We start from the raw sequence: 12,055 nt of genomic DNA on the forward strand, positions 1-12,055 counted from the left end.
AATATGGTGGCTGTGGACACATTTCATGTAAGGGGACAGTTGTACTTAGCACTTCCTTTATGCCAGCTGCTTTACTAGGCACCCCAGAAATTTCAAAGAGAAGGTGTCACATGAGAGACATACTGACCACACTCTGCTAGGTTTTATAACAGAAACATACCCACATTGTGCAACAGATTCAGCCTGGCAAATTGGATGGCTTCTACACCAAAAGTGAGATTGGAGCTTGGCCTTAAAGTTCATCTTCCTTTCTGTTTCTCTTCCTTTGTATCAGTTTTGATCCCAAAATAGTTATTCTAATCATGGACAGTGTATAAAGGAGAAGTCCTATGGATACATCTGTATCAAGAGAATTATTTTGTTTTGATGGAGAATTTGACTTTTTTTTTTAAATGGGCTATTTGCTCTGATGGGAACTGTTCAGAAAAATCATAAGACTCTTTACCAAAATCTTCTTATACTTCCTCATAATAATTTAATTAAGCCTGTATTCCCTTAAGCATATGCATTCAAGATTCTTAACCTGACATTAACTTCCAAAGTAGGAATACATGCATGTGTTTCAAAACGTAGGCATTCTTCCTGAGAGATTCTTTAGAAACATGAAGGCTCCTATTTATTTATTCTTCTTAAGAATATTTAAACAGGTAGCAATGTACACTAAGTACTGTTCTACACTTTTTCGATGTAACAAATTTGGGTGATCATACAGAGGTCATGTAGCACTGCTTCATTCCTTTTAATGGCTACATGGCATTCCATTACCATAATTTATTTAACTCGTTCTCTGTTGATGGGTATATGGGATGTTTCCAATCTTTTGCCACTACAAACAAGGCTATAATTAGTAACTTTGTACAGATATAGTTTGTCACACTTGTGAATCATGAGTGTATTAACAGGGTAACTTCCTAGATGTGCAACTATCCCTTTTAAATTTTGATAGACATTGTCATATTACCCTGTGTGGATGTTGTCCCAGCCATACTCCCTGAAGTTGGGTGTAAGAGGGCCGGTTTCCCCACAGTCTTGCAACCTAGTGTAGCATTGATATTTTTATCTTCTCCAATCTGATAACAGGTACTCTAAAAATCATCCTTATTCATTATTGCTCCGGTATGTTTTATTATTATTATTATTTAACTGATAATATTGCCACTCTGTTATTTTCTTTTATTTTTATTGAAGTGTACTTATTTTTATTAATGCACTTAAAAACCTAAACAGCATTTAACCTTCACCTTTACCCAAGTATGACCTGTGGGTCTGTCTGATTAATGTTAGCTATGCTTTTGTCTCTATGCATAGAGTACATTCCTAATTATAAACCTCTGGTATACATTAAGCTTTTTAGATTTTTTTACAAGGTAAAATATGTATGCTGAAAATGCCTACAAACTCCTAGACAATTGAATGGATAATTATAAAGCAAATATGCAGAAAATAACCATGCAAGTCATGGAGGCAGGTCTTGCCGGCTTTCCAGGAGCCCCCATGTGCCCCTCCCTGGTCACAACCCTGTTCTTCTCCCCAGAGGTAATCATTCTCTTAGCATTCGTAATAATACTGGCCTTGCTTTCCTTTATATTTTTACCTTCTTTGTATATGTCCCCAGGCAATGTAGTTTCAGCATGGCTCTTCTTCAGTTTTATATGACTGGAATTATACTGTATTTTTGTGTGTGTCTGTGTGTGTGTGTGTTCTCTTGTTCAATACTGATTTTTATGGAATTCAGCCACACTGATGTGTATAGATTATTAATTTTCATTGTTGTTTAGTATTCCATTGTATGACTATATCACAGTTTATCCATTCTCTACATGGGATGTTTGGGGCTATTGGAGCAATACTGCTGTAAATAATTTTGTGTATGTATCCTTGTGCGCATGTGCTAGAGTTTCTCTAGAGTATAAAGCAAGGAGTGGAATTTGTGGGTGAACAAAAAAAGGGATTGTCAAGTAAGAGGGTATATCTGTATCCATGTCTTCAACTTTACTAGTTGGTGTAAACTTTTTTTCCAAATGCCGGTACCAAATTTCCACTCCTACCAGTTTATGTGAGATTTTCAGTTTCTCTGCATCCTGGCTTATACTTGCTATTGTCAGACTTCAAAATTTTTGCAGGTCTAGTGGGATGCGATAGTTTCTGCTTATGGTTTTAATTTGCATTTCACTAATCACTAATGAGACTGAACACTTTGTCATGTCCCTATTGGGCCTTTGGGTTTTCTTTTATGATGCCCTGCTCAAGGGCCCATGTATCCATTGAGTTGTCTAGGGGTTTCTTGTATGCATTTTTAGGAGTTCTTCATATTCTAGATACTAATATTCTAGATATTAGTCTATTATTGGTTATACATGTTGTAAATATATCTGCTCTCACTCTGTGGCTCCTCTTTTTACTCTCTTTATTCTGTCTTGATAAACATAAAATTTCAATATATTTTAAGTTAGAGCTTCTTTAATGTCACATACGAAACATTTCCTACATTTAGAATTTTAAAATATAACTCACAACTTATTTCTCCTCAGAATAGTATAGCAACATAGAAGCATTATATATAATGCAGGTTTCTGTCTATCCCTAAACTTTCGTCCTCTGTTGCAATGAAAGAATAAGAACCACTTGACTTTTTGAAATGTATTTGTCTATTGTCATCCATTATATAATGGGTTATAGAACTAAAGCAATGCAATTTGTTAGAGGAAAAGGTGATAAATATATTGGATTTGGAAATCAGCTGTCCAACAAATAGATCCAAGACATAGGGAGGAAGTCTTCACATAGCAGAACTAAACATGTATGCTCACAGTAAAGCCTCTCGAATCCTGATTTTATATGGAATTCTTACCTTCACGGCCCTCTAGTTACTTAGCCCATAAGAAAGTTAGAAGGGGAGACAGTTACTTCTGTCTAGACCCAGTAATAACCACAAAGACTGAACTACTGTCATTGAGGAAGGAAGCAGAAAACCTCTGAAAGCAAAAGTTGATGGACGAATTAAAATACCAGCAGTCTGGTTCTATTTAGTGAGGGTACCAAGAGAGCATCATGACTGGGCCTGTCTGAGGACTCCCTTGTACCCTGCACTGCACCATCATTATTACTCATGTTGGTATTTGTAACCATTAACAGAATGGGAAATTACATTCAATGTATTCTGCTTAAGAAGTCAGAGATGAAAAGATACTTATAAAAATGGTCAAACTGGAGAGATGAAGTGTTGGTGTTTACCTTTAGTTATCCAGAAAACTTGATTATCCTGACAGGCCCACTGCCCAAGGGGTTCTCAAGAGCTGAGGTTGTGATGACTGGGCTTTATAGTGGAATGATCTGTAAAGGTGAAACTCAGCTTTTCTCAGTCCTAGTGATCGACTCCAGTAAGACCGATGACTACCCTCCCTTGGCGTTTACTGAGCATCTGTATAATCTACTCCAGGGCAAGCCACTGTCCTCTCACATGTGACCTGTGAACCAAGCCTCCTAGCCGGTCCCTGGATATTCACTCTTACCTCCCTCCACTCTCTTCTTCATTCTGTAGCCAGTGTGATCTTTTTTAAAATGCAAGCTGCCCACATGGCTTTGCAGCTTCCAGCCGTTCACTAGCGTCCCTCATTCTTAGAATAAATATCAAAATCTTCAACACAGCTGATGTGATGGCATGATCTGGGCTTGGCCCACTTCTCTGGCCTCATGGGGGCCATTTTCCTCTGGTGTCCTGCCTTGCAGCCTGCATGGCCTTTTTTGAATGTACCAGGGTTCTTCCCAGCCCAGGGCCTGTGTTTTCTCTGCCTGGAAGCTTCTGTCTCCTCCCATGCCCAAGTCCACCCCTTTCACCCTCTCTTATTTCTGATTTTAGTCTGTCCTGACCCACTGCCTAAGTCCTTTCCCCAGGTCACATCTCTCAGGACACTCTGGACTATTATTTCTCAGTTCCTGACACCATGACCATAAGCATGTGTGTGGCTATATTATTGCCTCCACCACCAGACCGAGGATAGCGAGATGTCTATTTTATATCCCCACTGCATCACCAAATCTAGCCACGTACTGACTCGGTAAATATTTATGAAGGGAATAACTGAAGAATAAATAAACATACGGTAACATGTTTGGCAGTGTGGGTAAGAGAGAGATCTAGCAGTTGGGACCAATGTAATTAAGAAAATCAAAATCCTAGTTTGGGAGGATTGGAGAAGTTCCAGCATTAGACTCTACAAAGAGGGTAGAATTTATCTGGCTAGTGTTGGGGAGGGGGCAGGGGAAGGTCATTCTACATGGATGAAACAGTAAGAGCCAGTAAGGGAGAAAAAGAACTATAGGATGAGTTTGGGTTGTGCAGAGTAGATGTGCCTGGTTGAAGTTCTGGGTTTGTGAGGTGGGTTGTGAAAAATAAGACTGGAAGGTTCTGTAAAGTTCCAGAAGGTTTGCTTGGGTCAGATTACAGCAGATACTGCACACTATTCAAAGGACTTTAGAATTTATTGATTAGTACAGAAGAAACACTAAGGGTTTAGGGGGGGTGTTTGTTTTTTGTTTTCATCATGGTTACTTTTATCTTCACCTAGATGTAACACAGTCATCTTACTCTCTCATCCTTTCACTCGACTCAGAAAGAGTCTCATGTTAACCCATCCACAGCCTTCTGAATCTACCCTTTATACCCACTCGAGTACATCACTCCAACATCTCTTTTCCCACACGTTGTCAATCAGCTCCCGTCTCTCTGCCACCCAACACGTGTTGTTACCTCATGCTCCAGTGAGGGCTGCCCTTGAACTTCACTCCCGATTCTTCTTTCTCTACCTCCTCCCCACCTCCAGCCATAGTTTTTGTTCCTTCAGCTCTGATGTTCTTGACAAAAATGCCAAGATTATAGCTCTAAAGTGACTTTACTCCTCATGGTAGTTTTCTTAGGAGTTTATTCATGTGACTCCCCTGCCCATGTGCCAGGCACTGTGCCAGGCTGGAGACACATCAGGCAAACAAAACAGGCCAGTCCCCACCTATATGAAGGCTAAGTTCTATTGAGGAACCAGAAAAAACAAAAGCAACTTCAAGACCAAATGGCCACACGTAAGGAGCAGGGTTAGTGCTGGACACAGTTTTCGTAGCTGATTGCCTCTGTGGTTCCAGTTGGATGTCTGGCTTTTCTTCGCTCTCAGTCTCAAAAAGTGATTTCCCTCTTCTCTCAAACCAGTAACCCAGTTGACTTCCCTGCTTGGGGCCGAATTCTCTCATACCCTATTGCCAAGTCCTGAGAACAAGCCCCTCAAAATCTCTGTCATACCACCCTGTCAGGCCTTGGTTACACTTTGCTGAAATTCTTTCAGTATCCTCTAAGTGGACTCCCTGCTTTCTAGGATTTTGCTCCAGCATCTTTTCTTTCCTCATCTTATCTTTTCTCTTGACACCGGATTCATCCTCCCAAAGCTTCTCTTTCAGTGTCTCACTCATCATTTAAAAGCCGTCAGTAGCACATGCACTAAGGTTAATGTCTGGGCCCATCTCCAAAATGTTTATATTGCTTTCCTTCTGACACCTGATTCTTTAGAGACCTTTATCTGTTCTGCATACTATAATGCACCTTCTTTCGATTAGATCAGATGAAACTGCCATTTTTGTGTGTCTAAAAAAATGGGTGAATATTGGCAACTTGTATGTTTCTACCTGATAACACTTATCAAATCAGTGGTTGCCTGCATATCTCTCTCCCATGTTACATTGTTAGTTCTTTGATGATCATATCTTGGTCTTCAGGATGCTCCTATCTCTCCTGTCTACTATAGCAACTAGCATGTAGTACATAATGGACAGTAATGGTAATTGAAGGCCCCCAGTCACGTCATGTTTGCTCCTGCTTATGCCCATCTCCTGTGATGCTTCCTGACGTGTATAATCCCATCTGGCCCAGCCTTCACTGCCAGCCTGACTCATACCTCCTTCATACAAATGCTTCCCACTTCTCTCACCACACCTCTCAGCCACCAGCGTTGCCCCCAGCCCTATCCACACTCACACAAGCAAGTCAAATACTGTGCTTTAACATTCAGGGCATAAGTTATGTGTTTTACTTGGTATCTGCCACTTTGTTGAGCGTAACATTGCACTCTGAACAATGAGTTGAGAAATCTGTGTTTCTAGCCCTTGTCCCTCACGCTGGGATCCAGCCCCTGTTCCCAGCTGTCCCAGTACCGCCCTTGGTCCTGCCCCTCTTCTGGCTCCCTTGCTGTCCGCAAAACTTTCCCCTAATATATGTTTTCTGGTAGATTATCTGTATGATTATCTTCACTAAATATAATGATCTTTTAAATAATAATTGCCCTTGTCTACGAACCTATCACAGACATTGATGGATCTCCAAAATTATCTCTCCGTACTGATAGACATGTTTCTGACCTCAGGAAGAGTGTTGTTGAAACAAGCTTTCGTCATTAGAATGATTTTCTGGAGTCCCTTCCCTCAGCACCTCATGAGATGTCATCTTCTTCCCATTCTCTGGTGTTTCCTGTTGGTTAGCTTTTATTTCAGCAACTGAGTCCCAAGATCCATGAAGACAAGGCTCACGTGATAGTTCCTGTTATCCACAGTGCACTGACATACAGTTAGACATTCCAGACATGCCCAGAAAAGACTTGTTCAAATAATGTTTTATGTGTATAACTTCTGTTTTTGTATATTTATGGGTTGTGTGTCTCTGAATGTGTCTCCCATACACTCTCTAAGAAATATCCATCTATGTGGTTTGGGAGGCAGGGATCTCTTGGACATATCCCCTGGCCGTCAGGCCACCAGGCCCATGATGCTGTAAATCATTATTTAGTCATGGGCTTCAAAGGCCACTGGTTGTGGCTGGCCAGGTGAAGAGCCTATGTACAGTATACAGTTCCTTTCCTTCCCACCTGCTTGGGAGGCTTCATTTTCCTTCCGAATAGGAAAGGCTAATTTTTCTGTTTTAAACATAAGAAGGCAATGTGTATGTGTATATATGTTTGGCTCTTTGTGCTTATGTATGCATATGTACATATATATGTGTATACATATATGTGTGTATGTATGTATATATGAAGGAAATAAGCCAAAATGTAAATAGGGTTATTTCTGGATGGTGGCTTTTTCCAAATTCTCTATGACAAGAAAATCACTTTTATTAACAAAGAAAACCAAAAAAACCCTAATCAATGTCATTTTTAAAGGACAGGAAGGAACACAATTATTAGATGGTTGCTAAGGTCCACCCTCAGCATGAACCAAGGACAAGGGGACAAGCAGGTACCGTGTAGGAAACAGGGGGATTGACTTTTCGGTGTCTTAAGAGGAGGGAAAGTGACCAGAGTGGATTTGGGCTGACGTGTAGGATGGGCCAAGGTTGTGAGCTGAGGAACTGTGTTTGGTTGTGTAGGTCGGGAGCCTTGGATGGTGAAAGGAAAGAGAAGGAAAATTCAAGGAGTGGCCCATTGGGGGTGACACGGAGATAAGAAATTCATCAGGGTTTTTCCCCAAACGCAGCTATTTAGCAAAAGTATGGAAAAGGTCAAAGTATACTTTCAAGTTCAAGAAGAGATGCCATGGAGAGATATGCAGAGGGAGAGACAGAAAACAGACATGTTTCAAGTTCAATTTTAAGACCCTGGGATTCCAGAGAGGGAGGTTTCCAGAGTGACTCAGCATGGGAATGCTGGGACCCAGGCGAGGAGGAAATGGGTTACCTGCATGGATAGCAAGGTTTCCAATAGGAGGTTCATCATTAGGTCAAGACCCAGCTCTCCCCCACCCCTCACCTTCCTCTCTCCCTTCAGCTCCCACATTCTGAGGGAAGAGGGAATGTTTTCTGGTAAGAATTCTTGGTAAAGAGGCAATTTCTAACCTTTGTGAATTTGAAACAAAACAAAAAAATTACATGAAACAAATATTTTCGAGGATGTTCTCCCATACTGCCTAGTTCTGTGGTTCTCTCAGAGGACTCCCTGAGCAGAGGGAGAAACGGAAAGAGGAAGAACAGGGAGATGGACTCTCCCCTTCTGTAGCTGATTTTTTTTTTCCACTGGGGTGGTCCTCCAGAGGTGGGGAGTGCCTGGCCTGTCACTTGGGAGGGAGCACACTTCGTACCACGTGTCAGGCCTTTCCACTCATTACTAAGCTGCTAGGCCGCCCAGTCCTCCTCTGTAAGCTCCTGGCAGAATTCTGGATGAGGAAGCCTGGGGTCAGCAGGAGCAACAAACAGACATTCAGAAGCCAAAAGGAGAGCCTTCAGGCAGAGTAGCAAGTAAGAAAGAACACATAAGGAGGTCACCACATCAGTTCTTAAAAAAGAACTAAACTAAAGATACACTTCACAGTATTTATGTCCTTCATGTGTGCACGATTCAACATTTTTACTCCTCTCTATCTCCATTTTTAATTCTGATGGCTACATCAAGGGAAATTTCCAGTCCAGGCTCTAGTCTGACATTTGGGGTGGAGAAAAGCTCTTTTAAACCAGTTAATATAGTATTTGCAGAGTTTCCTATATATCCTGGAAACAGAGCACAGAAAGTCCCCATCAAGGATAATACCCCATACTTTCTGCCACCCCAGCTAACAGGAAAGACACAGCCCTTCTCATAGAAATCCCTAGAATATGTATTGGGCAGGCCAAGGAAAGCACAAAGGCTGCCTGCCAGGAAGCCTTTCAGAGCGTAAGCAACTGCCAGGAATAACCGTGGCTCTCTCGCTGAGCCCCTCACAGGAGACTGGCATTCGATGCCTCCCCTTTCATTCGGTCTTCACAACAGTTCTTCAAGGTAAGTACCATTGTCCTCATTTTGCAGATGAGGAAAATGTCACTCAGAGAGGTTCATTAACTTGCCCACGGTCACACAACCAGAAAGCAGCAGACCCAAGATTTGAACCCAAGTCTTTCTGATGTCCACTATGCACACTGCCTTCCACTGGATGAGCTAACTGAAGAAAATGATCGGATAATTCAGGCCAAAACACACAAAGTAATATTATAGCCCAAATGCTCTAAGTCCTATCATTACTGTCCCTGTCCTCCATCATCTGAACGAAACACACCTGAATTAAAATACCAAGAGCATTCCATGGTCCATGGATCCCGAATCAGGAGCATAGAGGAAGCTCTTTATTATGTCTTGACCAAGGGAGTAGTAATTTGGACACACTCCTGCCTCACTGGTGTCCTACTCCATCAGAAACACCCAGAACATATAGTCAACTGAAGAAGCATTTAAAAATATAATGGAGACTAGTTGCCTCAAATTTTTTATGGATCAAAAAAGGGTATAATTCTATAACATATAAATATGTTCCCCATCTGTGGCTATTTTTCTACTACTAGATGTCCAGTGCTGTTTCTTGTACACCCAGGATCTGCAGAACATCTCTCTATAGCTCAGAAATCTTCTATTATGTCTAGTATTAGAGTGGAGCCTGCATTCTATTATACAAAGTATTCATACAAAGGGATCTGTACCTGAATAGTGGGAGGTGGGTGAAATCTCCACACAGGGTGAAATCCCTCCCCACCTAAAATAAAAGAATATGAGGGTGGTCTTGTTAATAAAAGTCACCATTCTATGAAGTGGATCTCACTGATTCTTGCCCTTCTTGGAAAATGCCAAAGACAAGTACTTTTGGACAGTGTGTGCTGGCAGATGTGAAAATGCAGTTGAAACACTGCAAAACTGGGGTTTTCCAGCGATGGAGTGATCAGGACAGAGAGAGGGCCTCTGTGCTAAAGGATTCCAAACCAGGCAACCCGCAGAACTACAAGGGAAGTATTTCTAAAAGCTAACTTCCGGCCTACCCTGGCCTACTGAATCAAAATACCCAAGGTATATGGTGATTGGATATGGAATATATACAAATTCCAAGCTGGGAGTTATTTTCTAAGTAATAGAAACCTTTTGCATCTCAAAAAAAAAAAAAAATGTAAAAAAATGTAATGGCCTTTTTACACACACACACACACACACACACACACACACACAAACTTTTCCCACTAATCCTTTCTTTAGGCCAGATTTTTAGAAAATCATCTCAATGAGATTATGAATGGCTGTCATTTTTAAAGCTAAGAGCTATGCATTGGTGTTCACTACCCTTTCATGTTACCAACTGGGCTATATAAAATAATGGCTTCCTATATTTAATGTGTCTATATTTTCTCAGGGTTTTAGAGAACAAGCGTTCAGTCTGCCCACATGTCTTTACTTCTTAGACGTCTCACATATCAAACCATCAGACATTTGCGGGTGCACAGAGACAATCACAACCTAGGCTTAAAAGAGGATAAACATTTTTCTGCAAAACCTAAGGAATATGTAGAATGAAGTGACCCAAACCACTTCTAATTAGGTCCTTGAGGATAAGATGGGTCCTCAAAATATGTGAGATGCTTTACCAGACTTTTGAAATCCACAAACATAGAAATGTATAAATATCGCTTAGGAGAGGGATTCCCCTTTCCAAGAGGCAACATAGCACAGTGGTTAAGGATAGCCTTGGAATCAAACCAACCACAGGACAGATCTCACTCCCTTCACTGCCAGTCATTTGATCCTGGGCAGGGCCTCTCAGGGCTTCAGTCTGCAAAATGGAGGTAATGGTATTACCCACCCCATAATGTTGTGGTGCAAATTACAAGAAATGATGCCTGCCAGACAGCCAGCCTTGTGCTTGGCGCATGCTAAACGCTCAACAAATATTAGCTGTGAATAATGGTAACAATAAAAATGATGGTGAGCATTAGCTATGTTAATATATGACAATACAAATATTTTCTAAAACTGTTTCCCTCTTCAGAATTTTAAGAACTGTGTAAGGAACAAAATGTCCAATTCAGCATTTATAAAACTGTTAAGTTCTGCCACTGCAATAAATTCTGCAGATCTTATAGCACATCTGTAAACTAAACTGGTAATGGCAGTGGATTATGGTGTGAGCCAACCAGGTGTCCACTGTCTTCCTGACTAATGTGATGTGATACAAAATTCCGAAGATGCTCTTGCCCTGGCCACGGTGAGTTCAGTGGTCACCAGTACCTTCCGTGAGTGACCTCACAAATGCGTGTGTATAGCTCCTGGCTTTCTTCAGAATCTCCTCTCCCTTCTAGATTCTGACTATGCCCATCTTCCTCACAGCTCAGGGTAACTACCATTTTAGCTTGATGCTGAAGTATTTTCTCTCCTTTAATGAACAGCTTTTGCCTAGCTGGAGTTCTTACTAAGGAAGGTTGAGATTGTTTTCTCATTTCTATATGGCAAGTATGACAGAGCCTTTAGCACCGTGAGCTGAGCCACAGTCAAATATGAGATCACTCTCTTTCATTTATCCTGAACTTTTCTCTTGGTTGAGCCATTGCTCTTTAGAAATACTTCACTCCTCTAATAGCACTAGAAGTTGACTTTCTTTGAGGGGGCCGTTGTTAAGGACACATTCCATCATTCTGGTGGCCAAGTAGAGTGTGTGTGGCCACACTAGAATATGGAAGCTGGGTCTCTGGCAGGCTCCCTCCCTCACTCAGTAATCCACTCCCTCAGCCAGCCCTGCAGCCTCACAAACCAACCACATGTCTTGGAAACACTGCAGATTATCACATGTCATGGACCCTGGAAATACTTGAAATCAGGAATTTTAAGTCACTTACTGCCAAAGATATGCTACATAAATGGGTTAACTTTTCTCAGTTTCTTTCCCCCAAATGAATGTCATAGTAAGACTTGCTGGCAGGCACAGGGATCCTAAAAGAATTGAAACAAACAATAAGGGTATGAGATAAACACTAAGGGTCACTCATAGGACCTCATATTTAATGCAGCCCTCTTTGTAGTCTTCCCGGCTCTCCTCCTGCTTTTATGTGTGGGGGAAACCACTGCGGGACCACTGAACCAGGAGCTATTGCAAGGAAAAGTATATGGATTGGAGCCCTGACAAAATTAGTGAAAGTGGCCAGTCAGCGATCCTCATCTGGATCCTGGACTTGGTTGGCTTCTTCTGAACCTTCAGACCAAGGAATGTTCTACACAGCACTCTGCTCACTCCATTTCCTCTT

General features: G+C 41.5%; 1 protein-coding gene across 17 annotated transcripts in view; it reads left to right on the forward strand.

Annotated features, from left to right (window-relative positions):
* Positions 1-12,055, forward strand: part of KALRN (kalirin RhoGEF kinase) — a 656,868-nt gene that overhangs the window by 459,242 nt on the left and 185,571 nt on the right. The gene's annotated exons all lie outside the window — the stretch shown is intronic.

Source organism: Mustela nigripes, chromosome 2 (genome assembly GCF_022355385.1).
Source record: "Mustela nigripes isolate SB6536 chromosome 2, MUSNIG.SB6536, whole genome shotgun sequence".
Taxonomy (NCBI): Eukaryota; Metazoa; Chordata; class Mammalia; order Carnivora; family Mustelidae; genus Mustela; species Mustela nigripes.